Source organism: Antechinus flavipes, chromosome 6 (assembly GCF_016432865.1).
Source record: "Antechinus flavipes isolate AdamAnt ecotype Samford, QLD, Australia chromosome 6, AdamAnt_v2, whole genome shotgun sequence".
Lineage (NCBI taxonomy): Eukaryota > Metazoa > Chordata > Mammalia > Dasyuromorphia > Dasyuridae > Antechinus > Antechinus flavipes.
Window position 1 is genome coordinate 257,413,265 of NC_067403.1, and position 10,387 is coordinate 257,423,651.

Consider the following 10,387-nt stretch of genomic DNA (forward strand, 5'->3'; position numbering starts at 1 on the left):
CTCCCGGATGGGGGCACCCCAACTTTTCCCCAAAGTGAAAGCAGCGGCTGCCCCCAAACCGGCTCCTCCTCCATCTTCCCGCCTCCCCCCAACGCGCTCCTCTCAGATCAGACTCGGGGGAACGTCCGCCCTGGAGGGGCCCACGCTGCAAGACCCGCCGTCCGTGTCCCGGAAAGCCTCGGAGACCCCCGGGAGCTCGGGAGCTTTGTCCTGCGCTCCGGCCTTTCTGCAGGGAGGCCGCCCCGGGGAGAGGCCGGAGGAAGCCTGAGATCCGGAGCCAGGAGGCCGCGCTCAAGGCTGGCTCTGCCCTCCCTCGGGCGTCCGGAGGCCCCGGTTCTCCAGAGTCCGCGTCCCCTTCGGTAAAACTGATAATAACGCACGGCTCAGGGACGGGCCCCGGGATCCTCCGGGATCCGGACGGGCCACTAACTCCTCCGGGCCTCAGTTTCTCCCCCTGTAAAATGAGGACAAAGGTGCATTTGTCTCCTGTAAACACCGTTCATCGTGACATGGGGGGACCGGGCGCTTCACTCCGCCCCGAATCCTCCTGGATGGTTCTCTGCAGCAACTAGCCCGAAGCCCCGCCCATAGTGGGCTGGGCTACAGAAAGCCCCACCCCCTTCTCCGCCTCCGGTCCCACGCCTTCCACAGCTCTTGAACGCCACCTTGCGTCGGAACTGCGCGGTCGACAGTCCCACGAACTTCATGTCCCAGCATACAGCGGATCCTCGGGCAAGACGCAAGCGCAGACGCAAAGGACGCCCTCGTTACCATCCCATCCCAGCATCCCGGCTGAGGTGCTGGGGAGCCCGGGCTTAGACCAGGCCCGGCCGGGATGGAGGGGAGGCCGGGGAGGAGGAGCGACGTGAACCCGAGCCGATCCAGGGGTCCTCTCCAAGCGTGATTGGTGTAGCGGCCACCACAGCGCCCCGTGTGGGTTGGAGGGCTAGCGCCCAGGCGAGTGGGCGAGTGAGCAGGCCCAACCCCGTAGCGCCGAAGGGAGGGCCCAGAGTGCTTTGCGCATTTTATTCAGAAGAAGAAACCGGGACAAACTTACTAGTGTCTGAGGCTGCATTTGAACTCAGGAAGATGAGGCTTCCAGACCCCAGTCCTGGTCCTTTATCCACGGTGGTGGTCACCCAGCTGCCCAGGGCTTCAAATCTTAAAAACCTCAAAAAATCTTTTAAAAGCCCAAAGCGCTTAACATACAGTATGTGTTTATGTTGCATTTTATACTGCTATTTACATTTACATTCACGTTTATATTTAGTCACAAGATTTTGACCCATTCTTTAACCTTTACCATGAAACCACACTTCTACCATATTAAGTGTCCTTTGATCGCTTATTTTTCATCTTTCCTTGATTAGATAGTCCAATTTAAACATTATTGTCCTGAAAAAAATCCCAATTGAACAAATCTCCCAAATTGAATAGTTCCACACACAAAGGAAATCATAAAAGGGATCGTATATGAAACTGAATTTTATTTTCTCCCGGAACCTGCCTTAACTCATTTAATTTTAGTGTCTTCCCTTTGTGAATTATTTCCTATTTATTTTGTCTAGAACTTATTTATATCTGCTTGTTTGTTTCCTCTCCCATTACACTGGAAACTCCTTGAGGGCAGGAACTAACTTTTGCCTCTTTTTTAGCATCCCACAGTACCCAGCACATAGTAGGCACTTAATAAAAGGCAGTTATTAACTGATCAGCTGACAATTTCTATCCCGTGTTGCTTGCTTTTTAAAAGTACATAAAATAAATTTGACATGTTACTTTCAGAAGTGCCCTGTCTGGGCTTCCTTTTCAAGTTCTCTTATGTGAATTTTATTTTGTTTTTTGAAACGTGCTTCTTAGTTTATTTTTCTTTTTGTCAATGAACAAGCATTAATTTTCTCTTTCTCCTACCTCTTCAGAGTAAGTAATCATTAACTATATCCCCCATTAAAAAAAAATACATATGCTTACGTCACCCATGGGGTAACTGCAACTACCCTATTAGCACAGTAAATTGAGTATCAGAGCTGGAGTCAAGAAGACTCAGCTTGCTGAGTTCAAATTCGATTTCAGACACTAGCTATGTGCCTAGGCAAGTCACTTCTTTGTTCTCCTCAGCTTCTTCATCTGCAAAATGAGCTGGAGAAGGAACTGGCAAACCACTCCAGAATCTCTGCCAAGAGAGCTCCAAATGAGATCGTGAAGAGTGAGATGCAACAACAAAATCAATCGAAACAGCTTCTCCCATTGGCTGTCTGCACCTGCATCCTCTGTCAGAAGATAGGTAACACCTTTCATCATCGTATCTCTGGAAACCTGGTTGGTCATTGGATGGATCAGAACTCAAGTCTTTATTTCAGCTGAAACATAATCGATTTTGTTTTAACCTATTATTTTTATCTCTGTGTGAATCTTGGTTTCAAATGTGTTTCTTGTAACCAACATTTTGGTTAATTCTGCTTTCTAGTTCTTTTATGCCTTTAAAAAGTATTGTGCTCCTCCCCTTTTAACCTTGTCTTCTCCTCTTGGTATAGCTGTTCCCAGCTTCTCTCCCTCAACCCACGTCCAATTAAAATATCTAGACCAGCCCGTTGAATCCATCATCTCCTTGTCAATGGACAGGTTATGGTGCTTCATCTTGGTTTTTTGGAGACTTGGATGACTCTCACTTTGAGGAGAGTTCTTGGATCTTTCCAAGTTGTTTTTCCTTATGTTATCAGATTAGATTTCAGAGAAAACTTGACAAAGCTTTCTCAAATGAAAAGCCGTTCTTTACTGCTCCAGAAAGGAGACCCTGAGATGACTATGCATACAGCAACAGGGAAAGGACCCTATCTCTGGAGGCAGAGACCTGAGTTCAAGTTTTGATTCTGATCTTTACAACTTGTGTGACTGACATCTTCTCAGGCCTCAGTTTACTCTTCTGTAAAAGGATGTTGGCCATAATGACCTCTAAGGACCCTTCCAGTTCTTATTCTGTGATCTCACAGCCCAGTAATGCTGGCAAGCTGGAAATGTCTCATCTGAGGGCCAGCTCGGTCAAGGGCAGAGAATCCTGTTACGGTACGGCCACAAAAGATGAGAAAGTCTTGGCCACGACAGTTGTTGGAAGGAAGTCATCTGATTCTCAAAGAGCTGTCATCCTTCTAAATGGAGGGAGGATCCACCACTGTGAAATCACAATCCTTGGGAAGACTGTAGTCCACATGGGAACACGACTTCTCCTCATCATGAATAATAACTTCCAATTATTTTTTTAAAATAAGTTTTACAAAGGCAACAAGTGCTTTTCCACCTTCCCCCAAGTATGGGATGGTCATTTGCAGTGGGAGTTTTATTCACACACACATAGAGATAGATAGATGTTTATATATGTATATATGTCTGGATGTATATGTACACACGATCCATACATATATAAACATATATATATGTGTGTATATGTAAATGTGCACCTATATATACATATATATCTGTATGTATTTAGAGGCAGAGAGAGAAATACAATTTCTACAACTCATTTGTATCTTCTTGCCATTGAAAAGAAAGAAGTGTGTTCCAACTTCAAGGCCAGTTGGAACCAGCCTCGGTCCCTTTAAAGAGAGACGGTGCAAGTAGGAGCTCTGATTTTACAAGCGAAAAAGTAGAAGGCACAGGAAGTGATTTGCCCAAAGTCTCGAGTGACTGTTAATAGCCTACACTGAGAAATTATTTTACATATTGTGTTGTTTGGTCCCCACCGCAGCTTTGTAAGGGAAGCTGTGCAAGGGTTAGGATTCCCCATTTTACAGATGAAAAAGCAGGCCCACAGAGTGGGAAGGGGTTTTGCTGAGATTAAAAAAAAAACAAACATCACAATAATAGCATCTGACAGTTATGAAGTGCTTTACATACAGGATACTGTTTGAACATTACCACAGCCCCATAAGGTAGATGATAAAAGATCATCTCTAGTGCATGGAAAAGGAAACTGAGGCACCAAAAGCATAAGCTCACATTCTTGCCCCTCTGCCTTCAGTGGCCCAGCTAAGCCAGACCCCATCACACACACCCCTGATTCTAATGCCTTAGCACAGGTGGTTCCTCCTACTGGGAATCTCCCTTTCTCATCTCTCCTGGGCCTTTCCTAATTCCCTCCCCATCCCCTCTACCCCTCCCCCATATATTAACATGTCTACTGCTAATTACCTGGAATCTGGTTTCGCTATTGTAATGGGAGCCTAACCAAGAGAAGATGAAGGAGTTTTCTTGTCCTTGCTGTAGTTAATACAAATTCGAGTGTAATATTGATAAGGGCCATCCTTGCTTGTCCTTGATTTTATTGGGAAAGCTTCTAGTTTATCCACATTACAGTGGTTTTAGATAGATACTGTTTATCATTTTAAGAAAAGCTCCATCTCTGTGCTTTCTAGTGCTTTTAAGAAGAATGGGCATTGTATTTTGTCAAAAGCCTTTTCTGCATCTATTGAAATAATCATATGATTTTTGTTGTTTTTGTCATCGATAGGGTCAACTTATTGACATGTCTATGCTTATGATTTCCCAGTCCTGCATTCCCAGTATAAATTCCTAGTCATAGTGTATGATCTCTGTGATATATGACTATGATTTTTTGGTTAGTATTTCATTTTTAAATTTTATGTGAATAGTCAGTAGGGAAATTGTTTTCTTTTATTGTCCATAGTTTTCTTTCTCTGTTTTTGCGCTCCCTGATTTTGGTATCAAAGACACATTTGTATCCTAGAAGAAATTTGGTAGGACTCTTTCTTTACCAGTTTTTCCAAACAATTTATATAGTGTTAGAATTAATTGTTCTTTAAATGTTTCATAGAATTCTTCTGTAAATCCATTTGATCCTGGAGTTTTTTCCTCAAGTAGCTCATTTATGTCTTGTTCAGTTTCTTTTTTTCTTAAATAGGGTTATTTAAATATTTTATTTCTTCCTGTACCAGTGTGGATAAGGTGTATTTTTGTAAATATTCATCCATTTCATTTAGATTGTCAGTTTTATTGTCATATTGTTAGAGCAAAATGCCTAATAATTGCTTTAATTTCAACTTTATTGGTTGTGCATTCACCCCCCCCCCTTTTTTTTTTGAAGCTGGTGAATTTGGTTTTATTTTTTATTTTTAAATGTTAGCTAATGGCTTATCTGTTTTATTGCCCCCCCCCCAAAAAAAGTCCAGGATTGTTGTTTTTTTAAAACCTTTTGATTTTTATTAATCTTTTTTAAATTTTCATTATTTTTAATTTAATTGGAGATTTAAAATTTGTTCTATTTCTAGTGTTTTTAGTTGCACGCCCAATTTGTTGATCTGCTCTTTCTTACTTTTATTAATATAAAAATATAAATTTCCCCCTGAGTACTGTTTTGGCTGCAGCCCACAGATTTGGTAGAATGTCTCTTTGTCATTATCTTTAATGAAATCATTGATTGTTTTCATGATTTGTTCTTTGACCCACACGTTCATTAGGATAAAATTATTTGGTTTCCAATTCATTTTTAATCTTTGTTTCATAAATTCCGTATTGAATGTAATATTTAATGTTATAGTCCAAAAAGGGTATATTTAAGATTTCTGTTTTTCTTCATTTATGAGGTTTTTATGTCCTAATAATATGATTAATTTTGTAAAAGTGTCATATGCAGCTGAGAAATCAGTTATAGTCCTTTTTACTACCATTCGATATTCTCCAGAGATCCATTGTCTCTAATTTTCCTAAAATTCTATTCATCTCATTAGCTTTTTTCTTGTTTACATTTTTCTAGTGTCAAGTGTCTAGTGTCAAGAGACCCTCTATTAGTATACTCTTACTATGTTCTCCTGTAACTCATTTAACTTTTCCTTTAAGAATTTGGATACTATGCCATTTGGTGCACATATGTTCAGTGTTAATATTATTTCTTGTCTCTTGTGTCTTTTAGCAAAATGTAGTTTCTCTATCTCTTTTGATTAATGCTACTTCACTTGGTGATCTCATCAGCTTCTATGGATTTAATTATCATTTCTATGCTAATGATTCTTAAATCTACCTTTCCTGAACTGCAGGCACTTATCGTATTTATTGTTTGATGGATTAGCTCTATTTTTGTTTTATCTTTATCTGAGATCATGATTGAGTCCTCATGAGTACCATAATTGGTACTCCTCTCTTTTTTTACTTTAGCTGAAGCATGATAGATTCTGCTTCAATCCCTTGTTTTAACTCTGTGTTTCTTTCTTTTTAAAGTATATCTCCTTAAATATTGGAGGGGATGTAGGAAAACTGGGACATTAATACATTGTTGGTAGAGTTGTGAACTGATCTAACCATTCTGGAGAGCAATTTGGAGCTATACTCACAGGGCTATCAAACTGTGCACACCCTTTGATCCAGCAGTGTCTCATCTGGGTCTGTATCCTAAAGAGATAAAAAAGGGAAAATGACCCACATGTGCAAAAATATTTGTAGCAAGTGGCAAGAAATTGCAAACGGAGTGGATGCCCATCAATTGGGGAATGGCTGAATAAGCTATGGGATATGAATGTTATGGAATATTATTGTTTTGTAAGAAATGACCAGCAGGATGATTTCAGAGAGGTCTGGAGAGACTTACATGAACGGATGCTGAGGGAAATGAGCAGAACCAAGAGAACATTGTGCATGGCAACAACAAGATTATTCTATGACCAACTGTGATGGACGTGGCTCATAGCAACAAGATTATGCTATGACCAACTGTGATGGACATGACTCTTTTCAACAAGGAGGTGTTTCAGGTCAATTCCAATAAACTTGTGATGGAGAGAGCCATCTGCACCCAGAGAGAGGGCTGTGGAGACTGAATGTGGATCATTGCATAGTATTTTCACCTTTTTGCTGTTGTTTGCTTGCTTTTTTTTTTTCTTTCTCTTTTTTCCCGCTTTTTAATCTGATTTTTTCTGTACAGCAAGATAAATGTGTAAATCTGTATAAAAGAATTTATCATAAATTGGGGAGGGGATGGGGGTAAGGGAAGGGAAAAAATATGGAGCACAAAGTTTTCCTAAGGTTGATATTGAAAACTACCTTTGCATATATTTTGAAAATTAAAAGCTTTTTTTTTTTTTAATAAAGTGTATTTTCTGTTAACAGCATATTGTCAAATTCTGGTTTCCAGTGCATTCTGCTCTCCACTTCCATTTTACAGGTGAGTTTGTGCTATTTACACTCATAATTATGATTGCTAACCATGTAGTTCCCTCTATCCTCTTGTCTTCTTTCTATCTTTCCCTTTTCCCCTCTCCTCTCAAAAATCTGTTTAGCTTCTGATCATTGTCTCCCTTAATTTATTCTCTTTTTCTATTAGTCTCTTTCCCCCTGCTTCCTCATTCGTTAAGATTATGTGTATCTATATCTGCACATGTGTGTATGGTTATATATACACACATGTGTGTGTTCATATGAGCTTCCACTTGACCAGTTAAGATTTTTAAGGAGTTATTTTCTTCAGTAAGGTTTTGTTCCTGTTTTCCCAAGCTAATTTCCAAGTGAATTCTCTTTTCATTATTTTCTTGCATTGTTCTCTTTTCTCAATTTTTCCTAAACTTCTTTTAATTTAAAAAAAACCATCATTTTTATTCTTTTAAAAATATCTTCCTTTAGCACTTCTGTGAATTTTTGTTGGGCTTGTATCAACCTATACTTTACTTTGAGTCTTTGCTTGCAGTTGTTTTCAAGTCACTGTCTTCTTCTGAATTTGTGTCTCCAGCTTTCCTGAATCCACAGAAGATTTTTGTGGTCAGGTACTTTTTTTTATTGCTTGCTTGTTTTTCCAGCTTATTCCTTGATTTTGGACTTTGTGTTAAAGTTGGGCTGTGCTTCCCTCTGGGGGGAATGTATGGCCAGAAGTTTATGGCTAAATCTGGGGATCTGTAACTTTTTTCATTCTTCCAAGTTGACATGGTATAGGGCAAGTCCTGGTCACTCTGTTCTGAGTTTTACTTAAATATGGCTGCTCTTCCCTCTCAACCAAAAGCCCAAAACACTATTCTCTATGTAGAAGGCCGGAACTCTGGAGAAGTGTACTTGAAACAAGGTGTTAACTCAATGGAAATGATGAGATCATGGTTCTCTACTTCACATATATCTAGTATGATATAATATAATCGCTCTAGTTTGACATAATGATATAATCACTCTAGATTGGCTTATACCCAGTGAGCTGTAATGATGTAATTGTAATAGGGTATTTAAGGGCTGAGAGAACTGGGGACAAAGTCAGATTCAGACTGAGACTGGTTGAGACTGGCAGACTGCTGGAGGAGACTGGCTCAGACTGAGACTGGGTCAGACTATGACAGACACAGACTGTGAAGGAGACAATAAATACTTTGGACTCTATTCCTCACCATCCTCACGGTGATTATCCTACTGAGACCAAGGCCCGTCCGGAGGATTTCCAGAAAGCTAGCCCGGACATTACATCTCTACCCTAGAAATAGGCGTCAGAAATGGGTAATGGTTAAAGAAGCTGTCTAGTGGTCCCTGGTCTTACGCCCAGAACTAATACGGGGTCCTCTGAATTACCATTTTGATCAGAAGCGTCGTTTCCTTACCACTCCTCACGCTACCATTGCTACTGCTATTGCCGCTGCCACCATTACCTCTAGACCCCATAGCATGTACTGCATAATCTCGGCCAGTCCGCACCCCAGTGTCCCCAGATAGCCTTCTCTTTCAGTTCTTCTCAACTGTCCTGGGCTGAGAAAATACAATTCAGTGAGTTTTTTGTTGATTTGTTTGTTTGTTATCTCACTCAGAATTTGATTTGAGGCTTTAAAAAAACAACCCCCCCCAAAAAAAAACCTCTTTAGAGGGTTCATTTGGGAGTGTTTAGCAGAAATGCTACCTTGGTAACCAAGTCTCGATATCAAAGTGTATGTTGACTGAACTTGGAGAATCTTTTCTCTTTCTCTACATACTCTCCCTCAGCAACATATGTTCACACCAAACTGCAGTTCTTTTTGTCGTGGCATTTCTGCAGATGGTCAAATTTGTCCTGAAATGATTTTTCTTATTGCTTTGTGACCCACTGGCTCCTTTATTTGCCTCTTCCAGGAGAACCTGTGAGCTGTCTTCTCACTTTGCCGTTGCCTTTGGGGTCTTGTGGTTTATCAGCAGGTGTACGCTGTGATCACCGGACGGTGACCTTACATCCAGAGTACCAGAAACTGAGTTTTATTTAGAGCCACTCTAAAAACGTGTGAGATTTCTCACTCTCTGCCCTTTGAGTCCATCACTGCAGAAGAATAGAAGAGAGGGCCACTTGTAGCTTTTCTTTTCCATGGGTCGCCATGGCTGAGGTCATTGCCGAAAGACCGGCTTATTGGCAGTGAGCCGCTCCTTAGTAAGACTGCTCCTCAGAAAATAAATAAAGTTTCTGAGACTGTAATCAGAACTTTCCCAGCATGGCCAAGCTTCCCTAGATTCCAGGCTTACCACTACACCACAATGAGTGGAACTTGATGTAGGTAATATCTTGAATTTCACATGGTTTTAGACAGTTGATTTTTTAAAACTTCCCATTTAATATAATTGCACTTTTTTGAGTAAAAGCTTTTTTGTGTTGTTTAAATGTTTCCTAGTTGATTTTTTGTTGTGTCTTCTGTCTGCTTCCCATACTAAAGATCTGAAATCTTTTTACATTTCTCTGTGCCTCAGTAATACCATCTGTCAGTTTTTTCAGTACCCAAGGAGAGAGTTCTCTTGAACTTGGTGACATGAACTCAGCTCATGCTGCCAGATGGCTTTTACTGGGTACCAACTACTGGACAGAGACCATTCTCTGGAGTAGAGAATATAAGAGTAAAATGAGAGTTGAATAACTCTGCCTTCTCTTGTCACTCATTTTTGTCCTAGACTCACTTAGGCCCATCCATCCCTCCCCTTTCTATGAGTTTCTTCTTTCCCCTAAAGTTGCTCATTAGCAACTGCCCACTTTCCTTCTCCAGCCTTATTTCATCAATGCTTTAGCATTTCCAGCAATATCCTTACAGGGATACCCCAAGTTGTTGTTATTCGGGTTTGCTTTTGCTTTTCAAGATGAGATTCTGCTTTCATTCTCTGTGACTTTCCTTTATTTCCACCTTCTGTGTTTGTATTTTTTAAAAATCTAAGTTGGTTGTAGAATCATCTATAGGGGATTGTTTTTCTCTTGGACCAACCCCCTCCATTTTTCCTTCTTCCTCAGTTATCTCTTTTTTTTTTCCTCAAAATTTTATCCTTGAAAACTTCTCATCTCCTGGGTTAATTTCCCCTGGAGATTTTGAGTCAGTGAGAGCTGATTTTTCCTTTCCCTGAAGCCTTTGAAATCTACTTTCTCCATAACTAGGATAATATGTCAGATTCTGCCCAGTCTTCTTGT